A 12,329-nucleotide genomic window follows, 5' to 3' on the forward strand; every position below is an offset into this window, starting at 1 on the left:
AAACCAAACTTGGGTCCACTGGCCAAGCAAGTAATCCAGGCAGTCAATGCTTGAAAGACACAAATTCCCTGATGGCTTTCAGAGAAATATTTTTAAAGATGGTAAGGATGGGTTGGGAAGTCATGTGGTGTGTGATCAGCTCATAGATCTTCTTCTAATTGGTGGTGTGGTGACTGAGTAGCATTTAGGAGTCAGCATCATCCACCTTGTTCCAAGTGGTCTGGGGCATACATACCTTAACTTTGTTTGATGCCTGGACTATTATATTTGTGTCTTGCTTGAATGTTTTCCTTTATTTTCACTCAAAGAAGGTCCAGAAAACTAAAGTTTTTCTAGAAAAAAAAGTCAGGCAGAGAACATGTCAGGGGATGGAGGGAGAGATCTGTCCCAGGCAGGCCCCATAGTGTCCTGCTCTATTTCAATACATGGTCTTTCTAGAGAAGGGAATACAGAGAAACCTCAACATAAGAGGCTACTTGAACTTTAGAGTTTCATGTTTCATAGTAGGACATCTTGGTAGTAGAATTAAGTATGTTTCCATACAGAATTATTATATTAATTTCAACTATACAGTGCCTTAAATTCTAACTAAACAGGACTATGTAGGAACAGTGTTTTGTAACTATACGAGGGGAAACCAAAGGAATGTAGGAACTTCAGGGAAGCACAGGAGGAAGAATAGTCACCTTGAAAAAAATCTACATGTGGGCAAAACAGAACCATTTCAAATGCTGAGAGAGAAAGTGAAAATGGATGCAGACTCCATTTTTTTAAAGCAAGATGCAAGACAAATATTTTGATCAGTGATTTTTTCCTAGATGTCATAAATGTAATAATTACATTTATTACATCCAAATGTAAATTCTAAACAGTTGGTACTAACTGGTATTTTGTGACAGGTGAAGCCTACATTTTTATTGTCTTTTTTTTTTTTTTTTCATGTCTTTCATCTATACCCACTTCTGAGTAACACTGAATCGTCACTTTCTTTTCTTTTCTTTTCTTTTTTTTTTTTTTTAATGAATTACAGAGATTGCATTAAGGTTAATTTTAGAGAAATGTATTTTTAGAGATTTTGGAGTGTGAGAGACATGAGGAAAATTGAAGCTGGTTTAATTTAAATTGAGATGTTATTCTTAGATAGTGTATTGCTGATCCTCTTTCACACTGTTTGCATTATTCGCTGAACCCAGGGTAGGCAAGGCTCCAGCTCAGAGGCTGGAAGAAGACTTGAGGAGCCATAGAAACTGCAGACAAGTTTATTCTCTTCTGGTTGGCATGGCAGCAATAACACAGTCTCTTCTGGCTGACACAGCAGCCACAGTAGCAGCCATAACATAACTACAAAGGAACCATAATGTAGGCATAACATAACCTCATATAACATAACCATGATGCTGTGCTAATGTAGCCCTAATCCAACAGCAGCCAAGGCTTTCATGGTGAAGCTCATACAGGTGTACTGCACAAAGTAGCCCATGAGTCAGCAAGTACCTCGATATGCACATGAGACATGCTATAAGTGATGTCAGCTGTAACACAGCCATGAAAAGTTATTGTTTGTAGAACATGGGTGAAGAGGGCATGAGAACATGGGGTGAGAGAACCTGATTGATGCCGTCTTGTTCATTTTCCCACAGATAGCCAAAGAAAAAAAGTATCCAGGAATCTCACAAGCACCCAAATAAGACTTTTGTGGCTGTCCATAAAGCAAAAAGCAAAACAAAACAAGCAAAACCAGAAAGATTTTAAATTTTGAATTGGATTAAACTGAAATTTTGTATTGAATTTGAAAACTAAATTTCAATGGAAATTAGGTATTTAATTTTCTGATAACATAGAAAAAGGCAATTTGTATACATTATTAATATTTCAGTCATTTTAATTGCTCTATTGTATTCACTGGATAATTTCAAATGAGCTGTATTGAGAAATCTGTCTAGACATGGGAAATAAAATTGGCTCACCCATAGCAAAAAATTAACTTAGTGTGCAATATGGAATTATTTCAAAATTTCTTATAAAAAATAGATGAAATACTTGCTACCATGGCTCCCCAGGTGGCTAAATGCTAAAAAATCTGCCTGCCAATGCAGGAGATGGAAGTTCCATCCCTGGGCTGGAAATATCCCCTGGAGAAGAAAATGGCAATCCAGTCCAGTATTCTTGCCTGGGAAATGCCATAAACAGAGGAGCCTGAGAGGTACAGTCCACGTAGTTGAAAAGAGTAGGACAAGACTGAGCACTCATGCTCCCTCTCTACTTGTTAGATGGAAGATAGACTTAAAGTGCTGAGGAGAAAAAATAGTAGAGCATTATTACAAGGGAGCATTGTTTTATTATACATATATTGTCTTTTCAGTGTATTTACAAATATATGTGAATATATTACAGTCTACAATCCTGTTCTAACTTGATATTTTGATATCTGTTTTTAAATTTTGTAGCTCTCTGATTTTGTGTCTATTAATAAATTATAAATGATAGATTATTATGATAATTTATTAGAGAAATGCATAGAATTCTGGGGAAATCCCTTACTGCCTTTGTTCTAAATTAAATAAAGTTAGAGTTTGCAGACTGAACTTTAATTAAGCTTTTCACCTTGATGGTTTAAGACACAGATCATAGTGTATTAGATGTATTAGTAGACTAGTACTACAACAATGCTTCATGGAAAATCAACTCCGAAATTAGTGGCCTACAATTCGCATTTCTTTTTCTTGCTCAAGGGTATGTAAGTCAGCTGAACAGTTCTGTTTTTGACTATATATCAGGTGTCAATATTTGAGTTAGTTCATGCCTGCTCTACTTGTCTCCACTTCTTGGTACAGTCATTATTCAGTATTTTCCTTATGGCAAACCTCATGAGTACTAGAGAACAATATAAACTAAATAAGCTCACTTTAGCCTCAGCTCTTAGCATAGCTACCTATAATCACCAGCTGGAACAATTTACATCACCAAGTCTAAAGTCAGCAAGGCAGAGACTGATTTACATTATTTCTTTCAATGTCACCAATTGCACATTTTTGTTCGCTGTTCAGTTGCCCAGTCATGTCTGCCTCTTTATGACCCCATGGACAGCAGCACTCCAGGATGCCCTGTCCCTCACCATCTCCCAGAGTTTGCCCAATTTCATATCTATTGCACCAGTGACGCCATTCAGCCATCTCATCCTCTGCCACCCTCTTCTCTTCTTGCGTTTAATCTTTCTCAGCATCAGGGACTTTTCCAATGAGCTGGCTGTTCACATCAGGTGACCAAAATATTGGAACTTGAGCTTCAGCATCAGTCCTTCCAATGAGTATTCAAGATTGATTTCTTTTAAGATTTACTGGTTTGATCTCAGGAATTTTCAGGAGTCTTCTCCAGCACCACAGTTCAAAGGCATCGATTCTTTGGTGCTCTGCCTTCTTTACGGTGCATCACTCACAACCATAAGTGACTACTGGAAAGACCATAGCATCGACTGTATGGATCTTTGTCGGCAAAGTGATGTCTTTACTTTTCAACATACTATCTAGGTTTGTTATAGCTTTTCTGCCAAGAAGCAACCGTTTCCAATTTCATGGCTGCAGTCACCAACCACAGTGACTTTAGAGCCCAGGAAAAGGAAATCTGTCACTATTTCCACCTTTTCCCCTTCTATTTGCCATAAAGAAATGGGACTAGTTGCCATGATCTTATTATTATTTTTTTAATATACAGATTTAAGTTGACTTATACACTCTCTTCCTTCACTCTCATTAAGAGATTATTTAGTTCCTCTTCGCTTTCTTCCATTACAGTGGTTTCATCCATGTACCTGAGGTTGTTGATGTTTCTCCTGCCACTCTTGATTCCAGCTTGTAAGTCATTCAGCCTGGCGTTTCTCAAGGTATGCTCAGCGGATAAGTTAAATAAACAGGATGACAACAAACAGCCTTGTTGTATTCCATTCTCAATCCTGAACCAGTCAGTTGTCTCATACAGGGTTCTAACTGTAGCTTCTTGACCTGCATACAAGTTTCTCAGGAGATGGAAATTCTTGGTTCATGTAGTGCTGAACCTACAACATGAAAGATTTTTAGCATGAAAATATTGCACATTATGAAGCTACAAAAGTTTTATTTGTGCTCAATATAATCTTGTTTATGATTCCCAAAGCTGCAGTCTCAAACCTATTTTCTCAAGCCTTAATTGTAATCTCAAACCTTAATTACAAGTCTATATCTAGAGGTTGTTATTTTCAACCTATACATATGTGTGTGTGTGTGTGTGTGTGTGTATGTGTATAATTTTATAATTAAAGTTTTATTATCCAGGAATCATTTGTCACTAATTTGATTCTGGATTTTTTTAGATACTGCCATTTAATGGTTCACATGGGCCTACATCTCATATCTCTGGTTTTCTACATTCTGTAATCAAAATGTTCTGATTGCAGTTCATTCCAAAAGTTCTCATATTGTTCTTTTTGCTCATCCTACTTCTTCTTATTTTAATATCCTTCCCATCATTCCCGAATCTTTGCTCTTCATAATCCTATTCACCTATCAAAAAGTGCCAGATCAAATTTCCTATTAAAAAAATGGTATATACCTCTTTTGAATTTTCACTTTATGTGTTTTTCTCTCTTTCTTTTTTTACTTATCAATCAAATTTTTCCCTGAAGTAAAATAGCAATGAATAAGAATTATATATGCAAAATACAAAACTTACCAATTAAAATATTATTTACCAAATTCTTATTATAAGATGTACAATATTGAATCAATATATGTACATTATTTCAACCATTATATAGTCTAGAGATAAAAATTTTCATTCATTCATTTAACAGAGAATTTACTATAAAGCATTCCAGATATTGAAGAACAGAAAAGCCAAAAAGGGACCAATGAAATATAACAAATTACTAACTGCAAGAAACAGCTGCCACCTCTGGGGACAGTGAACAGAAGGAAGTTAACATTTAGAGGCCTGAGAGGAGGGTTCTGTAGCGGAAAAATTCATACTTTTGAGAAACTGAAGTTGCTTGACAGTGCTCATCATTCTGAATGAGAAGAGGGCCCCATGGAATTGGATCAAACATTAGAGAGAGGGACACAAATCACATGGTACTGAAGTCTCTGAAGCAACACTATGAGACTAATTCTGAGAGGTGGGAAAACTGTCACGTGCTACAAAAAACTGACGTGGGGGGTGAAAAAGTAAGACTTATGACATTGACAGGACTAGGAAGCACAAACAGGAAGATAATCTCAACAGAAAGGACTCTCTCCCTCTGTCTTCCAACCTTGCAGTCTTCTCAGAACACCACATTGGAAAAGCCTTCTTGGAAGCAAAGAGACAAAAGAGAAATCAAACCCGAGTTTGATCAAACCTCAAATTACATGCTTTGCACCACAAAATCAATTTAGAAGGGAATATTTGGAGTTGTAACATCACAGTTTCTCATTCATAGAAATATTCATATAACAAGGAAAGTGCTTAAAATTTATATTGTCTGATTATGGAAACATTTTTCCCAAAGCATATAATCTTCATCACTGCAGATCTTTGAACAAAATTATCAACACATTAATAGTAGCATTATTGGCAGTAATCAGTTGTTAATATTGTTATTAAATGATATAATATTTTACTTAAATTCAATGCATAAATAAGCTGTTGAGATGAGTTATTCTTAGTATGGGCTTCTCTGGTGGCTCAGCTGATAAAGAATCCCACCTGCAATGAGGGAGACCTGGGTTCAATCCCTGTGTTGTGAAGATCCCCTGGAGAAGAGAATGGCCACCCACTCCAGTTTTCTGGCATAGAGAATTCCATAGACTGTATAGTCCATGGGGTTGCAAAGAGTTGGACACAACTAAGCAACTCTCATTTTCACTTTTATTCTTAGTATTCTAAGAAGATATAAAAATAAACATATCATACATAATTAAGACAATTAAAACCATATGGAGTATTTTATGTAACCATAATAAAAAGGAATTTAATTTAAAAAGCAAGAAACATCAAAAGAATGCTATATGTGATCTATTTTGTTTGGTCTTAAAATTGAACAATCAAAGTTTTAGTTGTTCAGTTAGTCCAACTCTTTGCAACCCCATGGGCTGGGGTCCATCAGGCTCCTCTGTCAATGGAATTCTCTAGGCAAGAATACTGGAGTGGGTTACCATTCCCTTCTTCTGAGGATCTTCCTGACCCAGGGATCAAACCCGAGGTGCCCCACACTGTGAGAAAACTCTTTACCATTTGAGCCACCAGTGATTCTGCATTTTTTCTCAGACACCAGTAAATGCCAGATTCTATCAACATGCCTTGAACACAACAATGAGTTTAAACTCACTTTGGAATAAACAAAACTCAGTGAAATAAATAATACAAAATTTTGGTCATTGATAATATATCTGAAGTGGGGAATCTTATAAGTTAACTAAATATAAAGTTTTCATAGATGAAGTTTCATTCAAAAGGATTACAAAGTAAATGATTTAAAAATACTGGGAAAGAATCCACTATGAATGAAAGTCACATGACTTTCACAAAATCAAAAGTAGCACTAGACCATCCAAGACATCATCTCATCTGATTATTGCATAGAAGTTCTAAAAATAATATACGTAAAATTAGGGACATAACAGAATAAACAAAAGCACAAGAAAAAATTCATTATAAACAATAAAATAATAATTTGAAAAATAAAACAACTGGAATTGTGATGTTGAAAAATATGCTCATGAATTTAGAAACTAATGAAGAGATTAGAAATGTAAGAAAAAGCATATATAAGCAGTACTTTGTATTGTTTAGGTTTTCATTTGTTTTATAGGTTTCAAAGTGGGTGGTGAAATTCATTAAAAATTACTTTTATTTACCATCTTTTATAAGAAGTCTTCTTTTTTTTTCATTTTTTTTAATTTTTATTTTTACTTTATTTTACTTTACAGTACTGTATTGGTTTTGCCATACATTGACATGAATCCACCACAGGTGTACATGCGTTGATAGTAGTCATTCTGACAGGTGTGACATGATAGTTATTGCAGTTTGAGTTGCATTTCTAGGATAATTAGTGATGTTAAGTATCTTTTCATGTGTCTTTTGACTGTCAGTATATCTTCTTTGGAATAAATTGTCCATTTAGGAATTCTACCTATGTTCAGTGTAGGTTCTTGTTGTTTTTGATATTGAGTTGTAGGTGTTCATCATTTATTTTGAATATCAATCATTTATAAAGTATGAAAAGTGCTAACCACTTAGTTGTGCTTGACTCTTTGTGATCCCATGGACTGTAGCCCACCAGGCAAGTTTGTCCATGATATTCTCCAGGCAAGAATACTAGAGTAGGTTGCCATTTCCTTCTCCAGGGGGTGGTCCCAACCCAGGGACTGAAACTTCATGTCTCATGTCTCCTGCATCGCAGGAGGATTCTTTACCACTGAGCCACCAGGGAAGCCCTGGTATACTATTATAAAGCATACTGTTTGCAAATATCTTCTCCTATTCATTAGATGCTCTTTTCATTTTGTTGATAGTTTCCTTCACTGTACAAAACTTCTTAGTTTGATGTAATCCCTTTTGTTATTTTTAATATTTTTTCCTCTTGTCGGGCAAGTCAAATCTAAGAGCATACTGCCTGTTTTCTTCTAGGAGTTTAATTGTTTCAGGTCTGATATTTAAGCATTTGATTCATTTTGAGTTTATTTTTGTATATGTTGTAAGAAAATGATGAGGGTTTATACTTTTACATATAGTTGTCCAGTTTTACCAACATCATTGGGAAAAAGCACTGTATATTCTTTTTCCATTATCCTGGCCTCCTTTGTTGTACATTATTTGTACATATAAGCATGGGTTTATTTTTTTAGACTGTCTATTCTGCTCATTGACCTGTTTTTGTGCAAGTATCATACTCTGTTGATTTATTCAAGTTATATGAAAAATTACATTGATATTTTGATTGTAATTGCATTGAATATATAGTTTTGGATAATATAGACATTTTCATAAAGTTGATCTTTTCAATCCATGAACACAGTGTATCTTTCCTTTAATTTGCATTGTTTTCAATTTCCTTTTTTAATGTCCTGCAGTTTTCCGAGTAACATGTCTTTCAGTTCCTTGATTAAATTTACTCCCAGGTATTTTATTCTTTTGAGGAATATGTAAAAAGCATTGTCTTCTTAATTTCTCTTTCTGACTGCTATCAGTGCATATCAGAGGGAGAGGGAGAGGGTGGGATGATTTGGGAGAATGGCATTGTAACATGTATGCTATCATGTAAGATTCGAATCACCAGTCTATGTCCGACGCAGGATACAGCATGTTTGGGGCTGGTGCACGGTGATGACCCAGAGAGATGTTATGGGGAGGGAGGTGGGAGGGGGGTTCATGTTTGGGAACGCATGTACGCCCGTGGTGGATTCATGTCAATGTATGGCAAAACCAATACAGTATTGTAAAGTAAAATAAAGTAAAAATTAAAATTAAAAAAATAAAAAGAAAAATAATAAATAAATAAATAAATAAATAAATAAATAAATAAAGCTTTCCTTTGAACCAAGGGAAAAAAAAATAAAAATAAAAATGCAACAAAGTTCTGTATAGTAATTTTGTATCATGAAAATTTTCTGAATTAAAATTTTAGCTAAAAGTCTACTGAAAGAGTCTTTGGAGTTATATATATATCAAACCACAGTGAAGGATAGGGAAGGCTGATGTGCTGCAGTCCATGGGATCTCAAAGAATGAGACACAACTAAGTGACTACAAAAACAATATCTAAAAAATATGACTTGTTTTCCAACTTGAATGCCTTTCATTTCTTTTTCTTGCTTACTGAATGTGATTTGATGAGAAAGAAAAGTGTTGGTGAGGATGTGAAGGAAATGGAAGGGCCATACATTGTTGGTGGGTTTATAAACTGGTGCAGCTACTATGGAAAACCGTATGGAGATTCCTCAAAAACGAAAAGTAGAATTGCTGTATGATCCAGCAATTCTACTTTTGAGTATTTATCTGAAGAAAACAAAAAATAATAATTCAAAAAATACATATACCTTTATGTTAATGGCAACACTGTTTATAATAGTCAAGATATGGAAGCAAACTAGATGTGCATCAGCTGTCAGTGTATAAACAAGATGTGGTATATATGTTACATTTTGTGGCAACATGGATGAACCTAGAGGATATTATGCTACATTAAATAAGTCAGACAAAGAAAAATACTGTATGATTTCACTTGTATGTGAAAGTCTAAAACAAAACAAAATAAAACAGAAGCAAACTCATAGATTCAAAGATAAACTGGGTGATTGCCATAGGAAAGGGGTTTGAGGAGATGAGCAAAATATGTGAAGGGGATTAAGAGGAACAAATTTTCAGTTATAAAATAAATAAGCTATAGGGATGTAATTAAAGCACAGCAAATATAGTCTGTAAGCTGTAATAACTGTGCATGGTGATAGATGGTAGCCAGACTTGTGGTGATCGTTTCATAGTTTATGAAAAACTCAATTACTATACTATACAATTGAAACTAGTATTATACTTTATTACAATTATAATATAACTAATAAACTTCTATTCTAGATATATATATATATAATTTCACATTCATCCATACAACAGTTTTGCTAGGATTCTTTAAGCTTGTGAAAATAAACCTTAGATTTCAAAGAAAAATTCATTCAATTGCTTATCATTAGGTATCATTTACTAATTAGGGAAAATTAAGGAAAATCACTGCAGATGGTGACTGCAGTCATGAAATTAAAAGACGCTTACTCCTTGGAAGAAAAGTTATGACCAAAAGCAGAGACATTACTTTGCCAACAAAGGTCCGTCTAGTCAAGGCTATGGTTTTTCCAGTAGTCATATATGGATGTGAAAGTTGGACTGTGAAGAAGGGTGAGTGCCACAGAATTGATGCTTTTGAGCTGTGGTGTTGGAGAAGACTCTTGAGAGTCCCTTGGACTGCAAGGAGATCTAACCATTCCATTCTGAATGAGATCAGCCCTGGGATTTCTTTGGAAGGAATGATGCTAAAGTTGAAACTCCAGTCCTTTGGCCACCTCATGTGAAGAGTTGACTCATTGGAAAAGACTCTGATGCTGGGAGGGATTGAGGGCAGGAGGAGAAGGAGACAACAGAGGATGAGATGGCTGGATGGCATCACTGACTCGATGAACATGAGTCTGAGTGAACTCTGGAAATTGGTGATGGACAGGGAGTCCTGGCGTGCTGTGATTCAAGGGGTTGCAAAGGGTTGGACACGACTGAGCAACAGAACTGAATTGAACTGAAGGAAAATTTAGATTAGTATTATTTTTTTAATTTTTATTTTTACTTTATTTTGCTTTACAATACTGTATTGGTTTTGCCATACATTGACAGGAATCAGCCATGGGTGTACATGAGTTCCCAATCCTGAACCCCCCTCCCACCTCCCACCCCATATCATCTCTCTGGATCATCCTCGTGCACCCGTCCCAAGCATCCTGTATCCTGTATCGAACATAGACTGGTGATTCGTTTCTTGCATGATAGTATACATGTTACAATACCATTTTCCCAAATAATCCCACCCTCTCCTTCTCCCTCTGAGTCCAAAAGTCCATTCTATACATCTGTGTCTCTTTTGCTTTCTCGTATATAGGGTTATCATTACCATCTTTCTAAATTCCATATATATGTGTTAGTATACTGTATTGGTGTTTTTCTTTCTGCCTTGCTTCACTCTGTATAATTGGCTCCAGTTTCATCCACCTCATTAGAACTGATTCAAATGTATTCTTTTTAACAGCTGAGTAATACTCCATTGTGTACATGTACCACAGCTTTCTTATCCATTCATCTGCTGATGGACATCTAGGTTGTTTCCATGTCCTGGCTATTATAAACAGTGCTGCGATGAACATTGGGGTACACATGTCTCTTTCAATTCTGGTTTCCTTGGTGTGTATGCCCAGCAGTGGGATTGCTGGGTCATAAGGCAGTTCTATTTGCAATTTTTTAAGGAATCTCCACACTGTTCTCCATAGTGGCTGTACTAGTTTGCATTCCCACCAACAGTGTAAGAGGGTTCCCTTGTCTCCACACCCTCTCCAGCATTTATTGCTTGTAGATTTTTAGATTGCAGCCATTCTGACTGGTGTGAAGTTGTACCTCATTGTGATTTTGATTTGCATTTATCTAATAATGAGTGATTTTGAGCATCTTTTCATGTGTTTGTTAGCCTTCTTGGAGGCTTCTTTGGAGAAATGTCTATTTAGTTCTTTGACCCATTTTTTGATTGGGTCGTTTATTTTTCTGGAATTGAGCTGCATAAGTTGCTTGTATATTTTTGAGATTAGTTGTTTAACAGATTATTTTTAGTAGCAAAAAAAATGTAGAGTTTTGCTGGGAGCCACCATGGGAGCCACCCATGACAAGGTCATGTGGAAGAGAACTGTTAAGCAAGGCTTCAGGACTCAACGAGCTCCCTAGACTTTCTCAAGCATCTACCCCAAAACCAGAATTTGTCTGTTTTACTATTTCATGACTTTCACCAATTCCTCTGACACTAACAGGGGGCTAACCCTGACCACCTTTCTCTGGAGAAAATTAACTTAGGGCTATAGCTAATAAGTCTCCTGGACATGAGAGGAATATTTCCAATCAAAACCCCTCTGTTAGCATTATAGCTTGCTTGGCAGGTATATCCAGACTCTTGCAGCTACACATATGATTATTTACATCCTCCCAACTGTGAGAGGCATGGAAAGCCTAAAACATAGAGCCTTTTAAAGAGTTAAAAGTTATTAGAGTAGTGCTAGGCATAGGATTTCATTATTGGGCCAATGCTTGTTGCTAAGTTCCCATATCTCTTATCCACTGTGCACCTGGGAGTGTATTAGTTAACATAGTTGGAAAGTAAGAAAAACAAGTGTAGCTTTGAAATTAACCACATCAGACTTTTGAGCTAATTGGTTCTTTCTTGTAACTCACTGCATCTTTGCTTTGTGAGAATGTAACTCTGTTTAATACTTTTTGAGGCTGACATAGACTAGAAATATAAGAAAAAAACATTTCAAGGGAAAATAAGCTTCCTGGTTGAGAAGCTTTTATCAAAAGAGGGTCATAAAATGTTCACAGGCCCCCAAGGCCAGAAGATAATGTACACAATTATTGTTTATGGGAAAGGTTTGCAGAAAAATCCTGGTTTCGATAAAGACAAAACAGATGTAATGTTTGAGCTGACTGTATGACTTTGCATCTTTTATTTCCCTCTATGTATAAGACAAGATATAAAAGTACCTTTTAAAAATAAAGCTATTGGGCCTCGCTTGAAGAAGC

The sequence above is a fragment of the Capricornis sumatraensis genome, chromosome 12, assembly GCF_032405125.1.
Source record: "Capricornis sumatraensis isolate serow.1 chromosome 12, serow.2, whole genome shotgun sequence".
In the NCBI taxonomy this organism is placed as follows: Eukaryota; Metazoa; Chordata; class Mammalia; order Artiodactyla; family Bovidae; genus Capricornis; species Capricornis sumatraensis.